At 37.2% G+C, this 14,543-nt stretch overlaps 1 protein-coding gene across 2 annotated transcripts in view; it reads right to left on the bottom strand.

Moving 5' to 3' along the window:
• lin7a (lin-7 homolog A (C. elegans)) overlaps positions 1-14,543 on the bottom strand; it is a 44,539-nt gene that overhangs the window by 28,890 nt on the left and 1,106 nt on the right. The gene's annotated exons all lie outside the window — the stretch shown is intronic.

The raw sequence follows: 14,543 nt of genomic DNA, 5'->3' as shown, positions 1-14,543 counted from the left end.
TACTCTAACTTCTACAAGAGTGTTTTAAACAGTAGGAATTATGCTCTTACTTAATAATCAATACTTTTTGCACCTCTGAGAATTAGTTTGCTGAAAAAGAAAACTGATTCTGACTAGCGATTTTCCTCTAGAGAACTTATTGTCATATTGATTATAACTGTAACATTGTGTCTACTTTGTAAAACGCTTTGGATAAATGCTTCTGCTAAATGCATAAACATTAAATAAAAAAAAAGGTTTATTTACTCGTGTTAGCCTAGTTTTTCCATGCCAGAATCCTTTCTGGTGTGTGTTGGGATCACTAATCACCCATGTATTTTCCGATTGATGGTAGCTGGTTGTCCAGCAGGTATTCCATATTCATTCCTGAGTTGGTTTTGGACATCCAAAGAAATGCATTCTTAACTTAGGGTGAATAATGACAACAAACACAAGCATCACAGCTAATTTTTGGAATTAATACGCAGTAGACCATAAAGCTTCTGAAATGGCCCCAACTCAACCCCAATGAAAATTTGAGAGCTTGTTTTAAAGGCAAGTCAATTCCAGGAAAACACTCTGTTTACATCAACCCAAACATTCTTCCTTAGTGAGCCAGAAGTTAGAGGAGAGCTTTAAATCTGCCTCTTTCTTAGGAGCATTCAATTAAACACGAGTGTGGATGTATGAACATAATGGATCCCCTATATATATGAACCCATGTTAATTAGGGAAATTATACCTGTCGGGCATCAAAGAGGCAAAGATGGCAGGAAAATGGATCAGCACATGACAGAGGGGTACTGGTAAAAACATCAACCAAGACTGAAAAACCAGGCAAACCAACATGTGCACAGAGTGAGTTGATTAAACGAAAGCCTACGACTCAATGCCACACACATGGATCCTGGAATGCCTGAAGCTGTAAAAGATCAACTGAGAGCCTCCATTGCAAACTCTGTGCTGTGGAAAACCACACTTGAGGCCAACTTAAAGCCACTTGCAAAAATCTCAGTCTGACGTTAAATATACAAAGGAGATGCTCTGCCCCCCAACGCTGTTCTGAATAGACCTGAACCCCCTCAGCCACATAATAAACAAGACAATAAACAAATGACTATCAGGCCCCTCCATCAAGCTGTATGCTAAGAGTGAACGAGTCATTGACTCGCTGATCCACATCACCAGGATCAACAGCAGCTACATCGGAATGTCATTCAGGCCCCAGAAATGTGGACGGATAGGGACAAGGACAAGGAGGGTAATCCACACAGAGAGGATCAAACTCACAGGGTGGAGAATAGCAGATGTAGAAGATATCTACAAGGACCTTGGAATACCACAGGCAAATGGCAACCACAAAGAGGCTACAACAGCCAAATACCTGCAAAGGCTAAGGCAAGTTCTGAGAAGTCAGCTTCATGGTAAAAACAAGGTCCTGACAATCAACAGTTATGCATTGGCAATAATCAGATACTCTGCTGGGGTAAAAAGTTGGCCTAAGGAGGACATTCAGACGACTGATATTAAAACAGGGAAGCTACTCACCGTGCTTGGTGGACTCCATCCCAAATCTAGTATCCAGAGCTTATACACTTAGCACAAATGGTAAATGGCATGTACTTATATAGCGCCTTTATTCAAGTCAGGAGACTTGACCAAAGCGCTTTACACTACATTCATTCACCCATTCACGCACACACTCACGCACTGATGGTGGCAAGCTACATTGTAGCCACAGCTGCCCTGGGGCTCACTGACAGAAGCGGGGCTGCCGTACACTGGCGCCACCGGGCCCTCTGACCACCATCAGTAGACAATGCAGGTGAAGTGTCTTGCCCAAGGACACAATGACATTGAAAGTCAGAGTTGGGGCTTGAACCATCAATCCTTCGATTTCAGGGCAAACTCCTACATCCAACGCCACTGTCGGCACAAAGAAGGAGGCAGAGGCCTATTGAGCATCAGAGCCAGTATTGGAGATAAACATCCAAGCTCCAAGAGTAAATCTGGAAGATGGCCCCTAGGGACGAAGCACTTAGTGAATGTCTCAGAGAGTACATGCTGGAAATAAAGGAAATGGAGGAACCATCATGGGAGGAAAACCCCTGCATGGCATCTACCACTGACAGATAGCTGAATATGACAAAATACTACCAATGGCCAGAGAGGACTGGGCTGAAGGACAGCACATAAGCACTGATCATTGCAGCACAGGTGCAGGCCTTGAACACCACAGCAAGAGAAGCCTAGAGCCACCACACCCAAGATCCCAAGTGCAGGCCCAGAAAACAATCCACCATCTCACAGCAGGGTGTAGGATACTGACAGCAAAGGAATACATTGAACACCATAACCGTGTGGCTGGTTTAGTGATCAGAAACATCTGTGCACAATAAAAACTGCAGATCCCCAGGTGCAAATGGGAGCCAACTCCCAAGGAGGTGGAGAATGGCGGAGCTAAGATCCTGTGGGATGTCAAGATACAAAGAGACCAAATGGTTGTGACCAAGTGACTATAAGTAGCAGAGGACAGCCGTGGTGATGTGGCCATCCCAAATTATGAAAACGTCAGGAAAAAGAACATGATAACAAGGCCTCAGGGAAGAACCAGAGAGAGCCTGGAAGGTGAAGACAACGGTAGTGCCTGTGGTCCTCTGAGCACTTGGGGCAGTAACCCCCATATTGGAAAATTGGCTCCAACAGCTACCTGGAGAAACATCAGAGATCTCAGTCCAGAAATGCGCAGTTCAAGGTCCCACTAAGGTCCTGTGAAGAACCGTCAAGCTCCCAGGCCTCTGTTAGAGGACCCGAGCTTGTGATCAAGCCACCCACTTCACCCTGAAGTACGAGGGGTGGGTGAGAGAGCAGTTTTTTTAATGAACCCATGTTGATAAGGGAAATTTATTGTAAGTTATTATAATCTAAATTTAAGACCATTTTGATTATCGTGATACTTCTGAACATAATGGAGGCAAATTTCTGAATAAAACTATGAATTATAGTTGTTCTGAAATAGTAATGGTTTAAGTACTCTACGTACATACTTTAGAACATAATTAGGGCATGATTTTAAAACAATGAGTACATTACTGAAGAGAGTAGATGGCTCTTCTCTGTGGAGCAGTGATTTTTGTCCATCTACCAGAGGGCTTGAATATTCCATCAGACTTGCTGAGTATTAAATTACAGCCAATCCAATAGAGGAATGAGTTATAGCCGAGCTCTAAAAAGGTTAATGATAGCAATACCTAAGCCATTCACACCACTTACTCAGGCCCACATCAAGATACAGAGACACGACTGCATTCTGAAATTTCCTACCTACCATCTTAGCAAAGCCTAAGGCATAAAAATTAACAAACTACACCGATGTTTGAGCTTAACATTCAGACAATAAAGACTTTTTTTTTCCTGCCCAAAACGAATTCCTAGATTTCTGAGGTGAGACATGCTGATGTGTGATTCTATGAAACTATTAAACATTAAAGGGGTTCTTTAAAATATCTGGACTTAACCCCAACATACAATATTTACATTTGATTAATAAATAATTAGGAAAAAAGGTATTTCTTAGAATAAAAGCTGACAATTGATTAATAAATACGTTAAACATTTTGCTTGTTTTTTTTTTTAGATATAAACTTTTTAACCAATCTTACTGTATGTTTTGATTTAATTATCAGTGTTTTATGATGACATGTTGGTAATAGACGATATAAATAAACCAAACTGAAATCAAATATAATTGTTAAATAGAATGAACCCTTTCTGATTTAAGGACACCTGGTTGATGCCTGGTTGATGGTTGATGCTAGAGTAAACTGCAGATGAAGCCAGTATAAATATATGCTCACCAGGTGGTACATTTTGCTATTTTATTTCTATATAAAAGTGAATTTCACTCACAGGCAGGCGGCCAGACGACATCAAATCCTGATAAAGTGTTACCATGTTCCTCTATTACCAACTCAGACATTGTGTCATGTCTGCTGGCACTGCACAAGAAGAACTGCTCCTCAAACCAACAAAGTATCAGAGGCAAATTTCACAAAGCAGGATCAACAAACTGAAACTCAAATCCTCAACTTTGAATGTTTAAAATAAAACAGCACTACAGCTGCAAAGGACAGGGGGATGGCGTAGGGGAAGACTGCTGCTCAGGTTAATCCAGAGGTTTATTGTTTATGCAGGCTATGGCAGGCCAGTTTGACATTTATTAAAAGCGATCTCATCTCTTGTTCCATTTGATTACTAAAATTGGATTCTTTCTGATCAAAATCAGATTCAAGAACTGGAATAATAGATTATGTAAACATATTTGCAAGCAGAAACGTTTCAGTTTCAGAAAGTAAAAAAGAAACAATGATAGTGATAGATTTTATATAAATAGAAATGTTTACACATTCCATATATGTATGATATCTGAAATACATCTTTCTGATCAAAACAATACAAATTATTACACAGTATTATACAGTAACAATAGGAATATGGAGATCTAAAATTCATTTGTAGACATTCAGAATGTTGTTTTTTAGATATGGAGATTTTAATTTGTTTGCAATGTGAATTAGAAAGGAAAAATATACATTTCAGATATCAAAGATACATGTTCAGGTAAACAAATATCAAACCAGCCTACCATAGCCTGTTGCAATCACAATAACAATTTGATGGAAAAATAGTTTACTGCTTGAATGGTTAATAGATCCATGTATTCTATTTGCAATCAGCTGTCAGCAAGTGTAGATGAAGTATGAGAACATTCTAACAGGTAGGACCTGTGCATCATCTCATGAGGTTCTTCCTTATTTTGATTCTGTCTTCCAATACAGAGTAAATACAAAATGTCTGTTTTACTGTGCAGCTTTTTTTTATAATGCTGTTATTGCACATCCATCCTCTCTCACTGATATCAAGTTCAGTTGAATTCCTGTTACAGAAATCTGTATTGCTGAAAATATGAGGATGGATAAGGGTAAATATATAAATATTTTTTTTATTTTTTTCCCAGCTTTTATTGTCATTATACTGTCACAAGTACAGAGCACGGCATGAACTCTGCATTTAACGCATCCCCGAGGGAAGCACTGGGCTGCCATTGTGTGGCGTCCGGGTAGCAGTGTGGGGTTAAGGGTCTTTGCTCAGGGACCCAGAGTGGCAGTCTGTGGGAGTGGGACTCAAACTCAGAACCTCAGGATTCCAAGCTCTATGCCCTAACCACTAGACCGCCACTCCCCCAAATTATCTGCCAATTAATGCCAGTCACTCTTTAATTGGATCCTCGTTTAAAGGACATGCTATATTTGTGTTTATAACACCTAATGTCTTTAACTGACATAGTGACAGATTTTCTTTTATTGTTCTGACAAAATTATGGCAGAAATCTCCAGATTAAATCAGGAAATAAAACAGTGTGATTGGCTTAAGGAGGGAGGAGACAGAGGACGCTCTGAGTTTATTGAAGAAAAGCTGCTCCTGGTCAGGTTAGCTCTGGGGAGAATGTTACTATGGTAACGGTACAATAAAAGTTTAGTAAACTCTCTTTGTGAAACGGAAATTCAGAGTTTCTGTAATTTCAAGTTTTGAAAACTTTGAGTTTTCAGTAAAACTGCTTTGTCACACGAATCCTTGGGGCTGAACACCACTTAAACAATTAATGTTCCTGTAAAGAATAACTAATTGAATCCTGTCATGTGTTACAGTCTCTATTCTAAGGATTGAGAGTTCTTGTTAAAATTAAGTCTTGATATTTCTGCATTTAATTTGAATTTAATTTAATTTTGTATTTTTTCTGACTGTTTCTCATATTTTTAAGAGCTCCTATCTTTTCCATTTCTTTTTAGTAGGTCTCAGCGCTCAGCATTCAGTCCTCATAGATAAGCAGCTGTTATGGGTGATTTGAAAAAAAAATCATAATAAATATAATTTTAATATAATCTACCTAACATTTAATTATTTCTATTCTTTTTCTGTTTAGATTGGATTATATAGTGTTAAAAATGTGCAAAGCTTAAATATATTAGTTAAGAGAAGGCAAATCCACATTAATAACGATGTAACTGGACTAAATTATAAATACTTCTAAAAACTTGTTTATCTTTTACCCTCACAGTAGATCAACACATGCATGGTTTTCACCATAAGATAAATGGCCTTAAATCCATCAGAAAATGTGGGGGAAATCTGCTCAAGTCAGGATGTGTATCGTAACAGACTTCTACCAAAGATGACTGAATGTGCTCTCAGACACTCTGTTTCAGACAATGTGTTAATGGTAGCATTAGTTCTTCTAGTCAGCTGTAGCTGAATGGTTCGATACCGCTTATTTTGATATCGATTTAGCTTCTGCTGGCAAAACTGTAATTTTCTCTTTGAAGAATGTGTGAAAAGCTGAATCAGGATTTTTAATCTTTGGATAAAGAAGTGAAAGCTTATTTTTAGCTTCTCTTCAGATTTCAGTCTCCTGGTAAACAAAAGAAATCTCTGTAGCTACTCAATATTCTGTCTGTCTAAGAAGCAGGTTTGTTTCTGATAGTTTTCTAAGCTGTAAACTAACTAAGAGTTGTGTTTTTCACTCTAAATACTTTTTATAGATGAACATGCAGCATTTAGTTAAGTACTTTTTATAACATCACACTGCCAGATGATTTTTGCATATTATTGCAGGACTAAGTCCTTCTGCTTCTGATTACTGTCACCGAACAACCTGTCTCTAAAATCTACTTTAAAGTACTTCTGTTCTCATTTTGGCCGTGGCAAAAATGAGAACAGAAGTACATGGTAGAAAGTTTATGGTTAAAGGGACATTAAACTATGGAAAGAACAGAAAAGAAGAGTTTAGTGTTTTGCATCTGATACTTTTTAAAGTATTTAACATCTTTATTTCAAGAACAATGGCCCAAAGGTATATCATAATTAAAGAAGAGAAATAAAATGACTTAAAACTAAAAGATACTGAGCTTTGTAGCACTAATGGTAAACTATATGAAGCTACATCTGAGTTTCATCAACCAGTGGCCCATTCTTTAGCTTCTCCCACACTAATGAGCCAAAATGAGGACATTCTTACTCTTGCTGATTAAATTATGCAGGGATTTTGTTTTATTATTGAGTGAATTTCTCCAGATTTCGCTATATTTCCATTTGATTTGTAGCTTTGACAAGCTAAAGTTTTAAGAGATAGGTTTCGTTTTTACTTTTGTATTTTAGACTATTCTGTCAACAATGTGAAAAATTCTCAGACATCATTTGGACAAAAATACAAGGATGAAAGTGTTTACAGTGTTTCTTGCTGTATAGTTTTTCATGAAGGATTCGTAATTAATGGTTCATATGGTGTTTTTCCCATATTCAAAACATGAAAATTGAAGTTGAACTTTGAACTTATAAGGAATTTCTGAATAATTCATCCTGAAACTGTAACGTCTTTGCCATCATTCTTTTAGTTTTTGTTTTTTTTTTGGACAGATTTTATTGGTCATTTTGTTTTCACAAGTGTAAAACAAAAATAAATTTCTTTTGGAAACAGCTCACTGGACAATTTCATCTTGCAGCCTAGAAAAATAGTAAAAATGACTTAATTTACAGTTCTAACAATTAAATGGTGATGCTTTAATGTTAAAGAGAGTTTAAAAATGTCAATTAAGGATGGCTGTTATTAGTTGGTTAGCAGCTTTTGCAATTCACACTAATTTAAAGCCATTTCCGTTGTTCTGATATAACATAACCCATAATGATTACCATTAAATCTGGAAGAAATTGGTGATTCTTGACAGGTTGAGGACATCAACCCAACAGTTCAGTACGGGGGTGGCAGCATCATGATTTGTGGCTGTATTGATGGAGAAGGACCTCTTAAATAGCTGACATAAGCAGGAAAAAATATGGAGAACTAGAAATATAACCTCTGTAGACACCAAGGAAGTTAAAATCTTTCTCACAAATTCGTCTTCCAAGTATGCAGCTACCGTAAGCAGCAGAATATTTACATAGTGGATTAAGGACAACAAAGTGAAAACACAAGGATGGATGTTTCAGCTTCCCCCAAATTTCATGCAGCATTATTTTCCCCTCAATAAAAAGAATCAATAAAAACTATGGATAAATAGCGTGCTTGCTGTGTTTAATAGCCAACCAACCAGAAGCTTTAACTCTTAAGTGTTTCAGAAGGCTGAGTTCATGGAAAATATGCACTAACGATTTCCACTTTTTTTCCCCCCATCTCCCTTGCAAGCAAATGGGAAAATTAAATATTGAAGACGAAGACATTTTCAAAATGTAAACAAGGATGAATCTATTTCTATTGTCAGTTGCTAAGCAACAGTGTTGATAAGCAACAAGAGATTTACATCTCTGAATGCCAAACTGATTATATAGTTTTCCCTGTTGGAAATAGAACCTTATGACATCAGTTTGATTGAAGCACAGAAAAAATAGCACTAAATTTTAACCATGTTATTATTGGCTGTGTTAACTAGGCGTGTAAAATGTGGAGCGAAAGTATTTGTAACTGTAATAATGCCATTTTTGTGAGGGACTGTCCACACCCAGGACATCGTGTCTTTGAGATACTGCCCTTTGCTTGCACAGAAAGAGTGTTAAGGTCACGTATTAAGAGACTCTGGGAAAGCTTTTACAATGGTGCTATACCTCTAATTAGCACCTTGCTTCTTTCAAGTGGGCTGTGTGTAATATATAAAAGAGACTTTTTAATTTTATGACTGTGGATGCACTATCTATGCCCTCTATTTCTATTTTGCACACAGTTATTGTTACTCTATGCAGCTTATATGTCTCAGTGGACCAACGTTATAGCAGGTTATAGCAGGTAAATTAATCTTATTTCATCCATTATGAAAAAAAAACATTTGTATACCAAAGCATCTGATGCCTAGATGAGTTACAGATAAATCAATCTAATCAGAGAATTGAGGTGACCTCATAGGTTTGCCTGTTGTAATAATTGTGTAATAAAAATTAAAAGTGCACCTATTAGGTTTTCCCAGGCCAGTACCAGCTTCCCACATTGTTTGAAGTCTAACCTGCTGACCAAGTATGCTGTGAGTTCTTCGCTCTGACTGTTATTTGATCTGCTCTCACTGATGAGAGAAAAACTCACCTGTTTGGTCAGATTGATTGGTTGATCTCTAACATGAACAGTGCAACAAACTATGCCGTGAAATCTGTTGCTGTTATTTCTAGAAAGACATCTCCAAGGGAATCCTTTCCCTTTATCATCCCCCAGACTGAATAAAAAAGGTCGACATCATTATTTTTTGTTTAGAGAAAGCTGAGAAGCTGAACAGATCCACGCCGAGATCTAATGAAGGTTTCAGTGCTTGACAAGCCCTCACTACGCTGTTGCTGAGAGGTGTTGGCGGTGGGCAGCATTCCAGTTTCCTGGTATAATTAGTCCTTTTAGAGCAGAGAGCAGAACATGGTGCAATCCATTTGCACGATTCAGACGTGTAATTTTGACACACAGCTGCAATAATGTAAATAAAAGATATCTAGATGAGTGGCTGAGCACATTAAACAGGAAGATGTGGTAATATCTCTACAACCTCTTAAAATGTCTGACTCGGATACAAGGTGAACTCTTGTACTCCCCAGTGGCAGATGTCAGAAGGTCTAAATTACCTCCTTAGATTCCCCCTAAGATCTTTTCTACTTTTTGAATCTCATGAATGAGAATAAAATGTCTTGAAAGAGGATCCTGTAATCAACATCCAGCACCCTTACCCACTTTGACCTGTCTGCCCTTGATGCCCTCAGCATCTCTGCTCCTAAATGCAACTACAGAAACTGAAATGTTCACATTCAAAGTGGTTGAAATGGGCCAATAGAGTTTTACCAACCAGGGCTTGTTCACATGCCAAGGGAATTAGCTCTAATTTAGTCGACTGTGACTATGCTCTCATAGCTCGACAAATCTCTCCTAGAGGGCTAATAGCTCCTGCAGGAGCCTGGATTGAAGATGGAGACAGAACACATCTTACTCCTAATGTCCTCTTCATCCTCCAGTAATGACAGGGCAGTGTCCCCGCAAGACAATTACTCCAGAAACCACTTATTTGTGCATTAAGAGGTAAGAGGAACGTAAACATGTCAGCAACTTCTGAATCCCTTCAAACCTTTAATATGAACGCTGAGATATAACCTAAAACTGCAACTGGTGAAGAAGTTATGATCTCATTAAGGTAAAACCAGGTCAGGCAATAAAAAAAACAACAAAAGGTGTTGTGCTTTGAAGCTGCAATACCAATATGAGAACCTCACAAGTGGAAAGTGCGATGTAGTGAATGTATTTCAATAGATTCAGACGTGAAGCTTGAAAACTTTTCACACGCTTTCTTCAGAATCAACAGACTGGGCTACAAGGCTTTCTTCCTCAGCACAAGGCGAAATAAACGTACCTCCAATTGTATCCAGTCATTAATCCTGTCTACAAAAATCACAGCAGAAACTTGCAGCTGGTGTAAAGTCATAAAAACCATTTTCATTATGCTGCCATCTATCCGTTTGTATTGCAGAGTGGATAAAGATAAATTAAAATAATTATTTTAAACCAAATCCTGTATGTTAATTTTTTTTGGTTAGACATTTGTTTAGATCAGAAAAAGGATTTACATTATGTGAAAGTCAGCATAAAAATAATTATATCAGTAAGACATAGGTACAACAGGTACAAACACATAAAAAAGAGAAAAAAAGACAATTTAAATCCACAAAACCAAAGTCAAGTAGGATACCTTCTCTATTAAAAGTAGATAACAAATCCAGTTAGTTAAACTTGGAAATTCTACATTTGAACTGAAAATAATGCAGGTTTTGTGTTGAATAAGTTGGGAGATGCAGTCAAGGATTAAACCTGAGACTTTTAATCCTATTAAGAAATAAAACCGTTTCTAAAACACTGCAATAATTAGTGTCAAAACAAAAACGTTGGACAAGTTTCTGTGATGTACAAAGATTTAAAAAAAAATAACACATTTCCTACATGATAATTAAACCTAGAAAAACACAGTTTCTCATATAGATAACCTGTATCCCAAAATAATTTCAGAACAAGGAAATGAAAAGATCTGAAGCACACATTCACAACCTGTGCGTTTGAAAAAAGATACCACTGTCCTTCGAAACTCAGCATCCCTGTAAACATAGAAGTGGCAGCATTTTGCTGTGATAGTTGATGAAAAGATTAATGGGGCTAAATAGAGAAGCCTTGGAAAAAAAAAATGTTGCAAAAGACTTGGAACTGGATGCATTTTACAGATGCACTCCTCCATCAAATTGCCAGTGTGTGTGGAGCAAACTTTCAAAGAAAAATGCACAAAGTATTATGTAATACCATAGATGTGATCAAGTGGTAAAGTCTAAAGTATGGCAAGAGATTTTCAACTATATCTGAAGCAAAAGGTGGTTGTAGGAATTATTAATTCAGAGGGAGATACAGATGCACACCACACTTTTCAGATTTTTTTGCGGCACAAAAAAAAATGGGTATACTTTTTCTATCAACTTATAGTTCTGAATTACTTTATGTTGACTTTTTCCTTTAAATTCCACTTTGATACTTTGCGTTTTAGTCAGGGGGCGGAGCTAAATGGGGGGCCAGGGGTGGCCATGGCCACCCTTAGCCAATCATTATCCACATGACAACCCCTGCAATTCTTTCCCCTCTAATACAGATGGTGGCAGCAGTAATACTCTCAAGCGGACTATCAAAGATATTTTAATTTTTCATATATTAACAATAACTTGATTAAAAAAAACACTGTGGTTAATTATGCAAATCAATATACTAATATTAAAGGTGATAAGTACAGAATTCATGCTCTTTTCAGAACTTGATTTTCTGTTATATGGGGTAAAAAGAAAATGATGCATCTCTGCAAGTAATCTAGGAGTCTTTTGTGAAATAATTGATAAATAACTATTTTAATAAAAATGTATTAAATAATCAATTTATGTAGATTTCAGTACATTTAAAAATAAATTTTATGCATTTTATTGATAAAAGTAGGAAAGTAATGACAATGGCAAAGATGTTCGCGGCAAAAGTCAAACCTGAAAGAATTTTATCCACTGTACTTTTTGTCTAGAAAGCAGGGATGTTTAAATATATGCATCTATTTGTTAGCAAAGGCTGTAGGAAAGTATAGTTTATCTTTATTTAGAAAATATGGATGTTGTGCTTGTTTATTTTCCTGTTGGAACAGTGTAGGTTGACCCTGAGGTCATGGCGCCTATTCGCTTTCGGCCACCCCTCATTGTACATTGGTTATTGCCTGATCAACCTTATAAAATGTTCTGGCTACGCCTCTGGTTTTATTTGGATTAAATGTGAATAAGCTAAACAATTATCAATACTTTCTGAGGCTCTATGTACTATTTAGAATATATTTTTGATGTTTCAGATCTAGATGCCACATGCTTCTCATCATCTGCTAGAAGTTTCTGTAGCTTTTCTTTCAGCTTTTACTGTTTCCTTTTTGGAAGTGTTGGGATTCATGGGTCATCCCTTCTTGATAATTAAATCCCTGCCTTTCTGAGAATGCCAACACTTCATTTCTATTGTTCTCTGCCATGTGTGCTAATCACAGCCCTTTCCTTTAACAATAACAGGAAGGAGAATTAATTTTAGATCTTTTTCATCCTGCAGCAACCCAGCAAGCCCAGTGGAAATGAAAATATGCCTTTCATTTCCTCCCAGTGAACATTTATCAAACTCCAAAACTGAAACTTATGCTCAACACAAGAGGAGATAACCTTTTCATTAGCAATTATAGAGTTTTCTCCAAATTGGCTGCACATAGGCAAAAGGAAGTCTGTAATAGAGCGTCTTTCTGATGGCTCCTATGGAGAACTATCATTACCACTGCTCCTGGTGTTACACAGCTGCCAGCAGCTGACTGGTCTAATTCATACCACAGCATGCGTAACCCTCCCCCTCCTCCCACTCTTGCAGCAAACACGCTGAGGTCACAAGTGAATCACTGCCCTAACAAATGACTAAGATCAGATATGGCTTAATGTAGATATTGGAAGCTATCATTTTTGACTTTGCAGTTAAAATAGCTGCTTGCCAGGACAGTAAAACACATCCTTATAAGTCTGTCAAATGTAAAAGAAGCAGGAGAAGCTCACTCTTTTGCCTTGTGCAGTCTTTGGCTCATTTCATTAACTCAGCACGCATTAGAGCCTACTTTTGCAACCCGCAGACAGTGCACCACTAAAGCTTTATAGTCTACAAACCGTAAACTGAAGTGGAAAGCAAATTGCAGCTGTAACAAAAGAATAAAGACTGTTTTAAAGCAGAATCAGTTTGTGCCTCATCATATCTCTCAATAAAAAAGGAGACATATCCATCAGTCTAACTTGCCTGTGCAAATTCTCAGTCAGGTTATAGCAACTTCTAAAGAGGCAGCATGCTTTTTGCTCCGTTTTTCTGAAAATGATTTAACATCTATACAGACGTATTTGTTCATTCTGTCAGCGGAGGTCGCTCTGGTCACTTCGTATCAAACTTTTTGACCAACATGCAAAATGCTTTCTTTCAAGTACAAATGACTTTTGCACATCTCTTCATACACATCATCCCCATTATAATGCACGTAGGTGGCACCATCATGCTGTTTATGGTATATCAATCATGCACCATGGAAATATAGGCCGAAATCAATATTCTCACACTAATATTACCCTTTTAACACAGAAAATAAAGCCCACAAGTTTGACATTTAGCATCTGGCCTGCATTGTTTTAACAAACATCGGACAACCAATCACCATCTGCTCTGAAACCAGTAGCTAGATAGAAATAAAGATTTGTATTGATGTTAGAGGTGTCAAGTAAAGAAGTACAAATACTTCATTACTGTACTCAAGTACACGTTTTAGATATCTATACTTTACTCCATCAATTATTTTTCTTCCTACTTCTGACTTCTACTCATTACATTTTCAAACAAGTATCTGTACTTTCTATTACTTAAATTTTTAAAACAAACGTTACTCGTTACTCTTGACTTCAGCTTTATGTTTATAAATATTTATTTCACGTCATGTGCGCCATCTAATGCAGATCATTGGCTCCATCCACATCTAGTTAAAACTAGTGACATTGGATGAGTCATATAACGCAAACACTCATTGGTTAGCTGAAGGAAATCATCAGAAGCAAGCAGGTGTTCTTCAAACTGTAAACGTGAATTGTCTATGTTATGCTACAATGTTGTATTTAGAAAAAGATGTTGAAACGTCTGAAAGGTCGGACACAGGGGAGAGCATATCGGGAGACGGAGACCAACAAGACCTCCCTCATCTTTGGCCATATCTCAAAGAATTCAAAACAGTCAAAAAAACGAGCTTTAAGTTCATATCGTGGCATCTGGCTGTTTTTTTTTTTAAAGGTTAAGTAGTTTTTGGAGCACATGCTTTTTCACTTTTACTTGAGTAAAGAGGTCAAATTGATACTTCAACTTTTAGTGTTTTTAAACTGCAGTATCTATACTTCTAGTTAAAGCTGAAGTCTGTAAGTTTTTAAAAATCACTTTT

The sequence above is a fragment of the Cyprinodon variegatus genome, unplaced genomic scaffold, assembly GCF_000732505.1.
Source record: "Cyprinodon variegatus isolate N-32 unplaced genomic scaffold, C_variegatus-1.0 Scaffold7, whole genome shotgun sequence".
Taxonomy (NCBI): domain Eukaryota; kingdom Metazoa; phylum Chordata; class Actinopteri; order Cyprinodontiformes; family Cyprinodontidae; genus Cyprinodon; species Cyprinodon variegatus.
The sequence above is the reverse complement of the archived record's forward strand: the minus strand, read 5'-3'. Positions and strand labels throughout refer to the sequence as shown.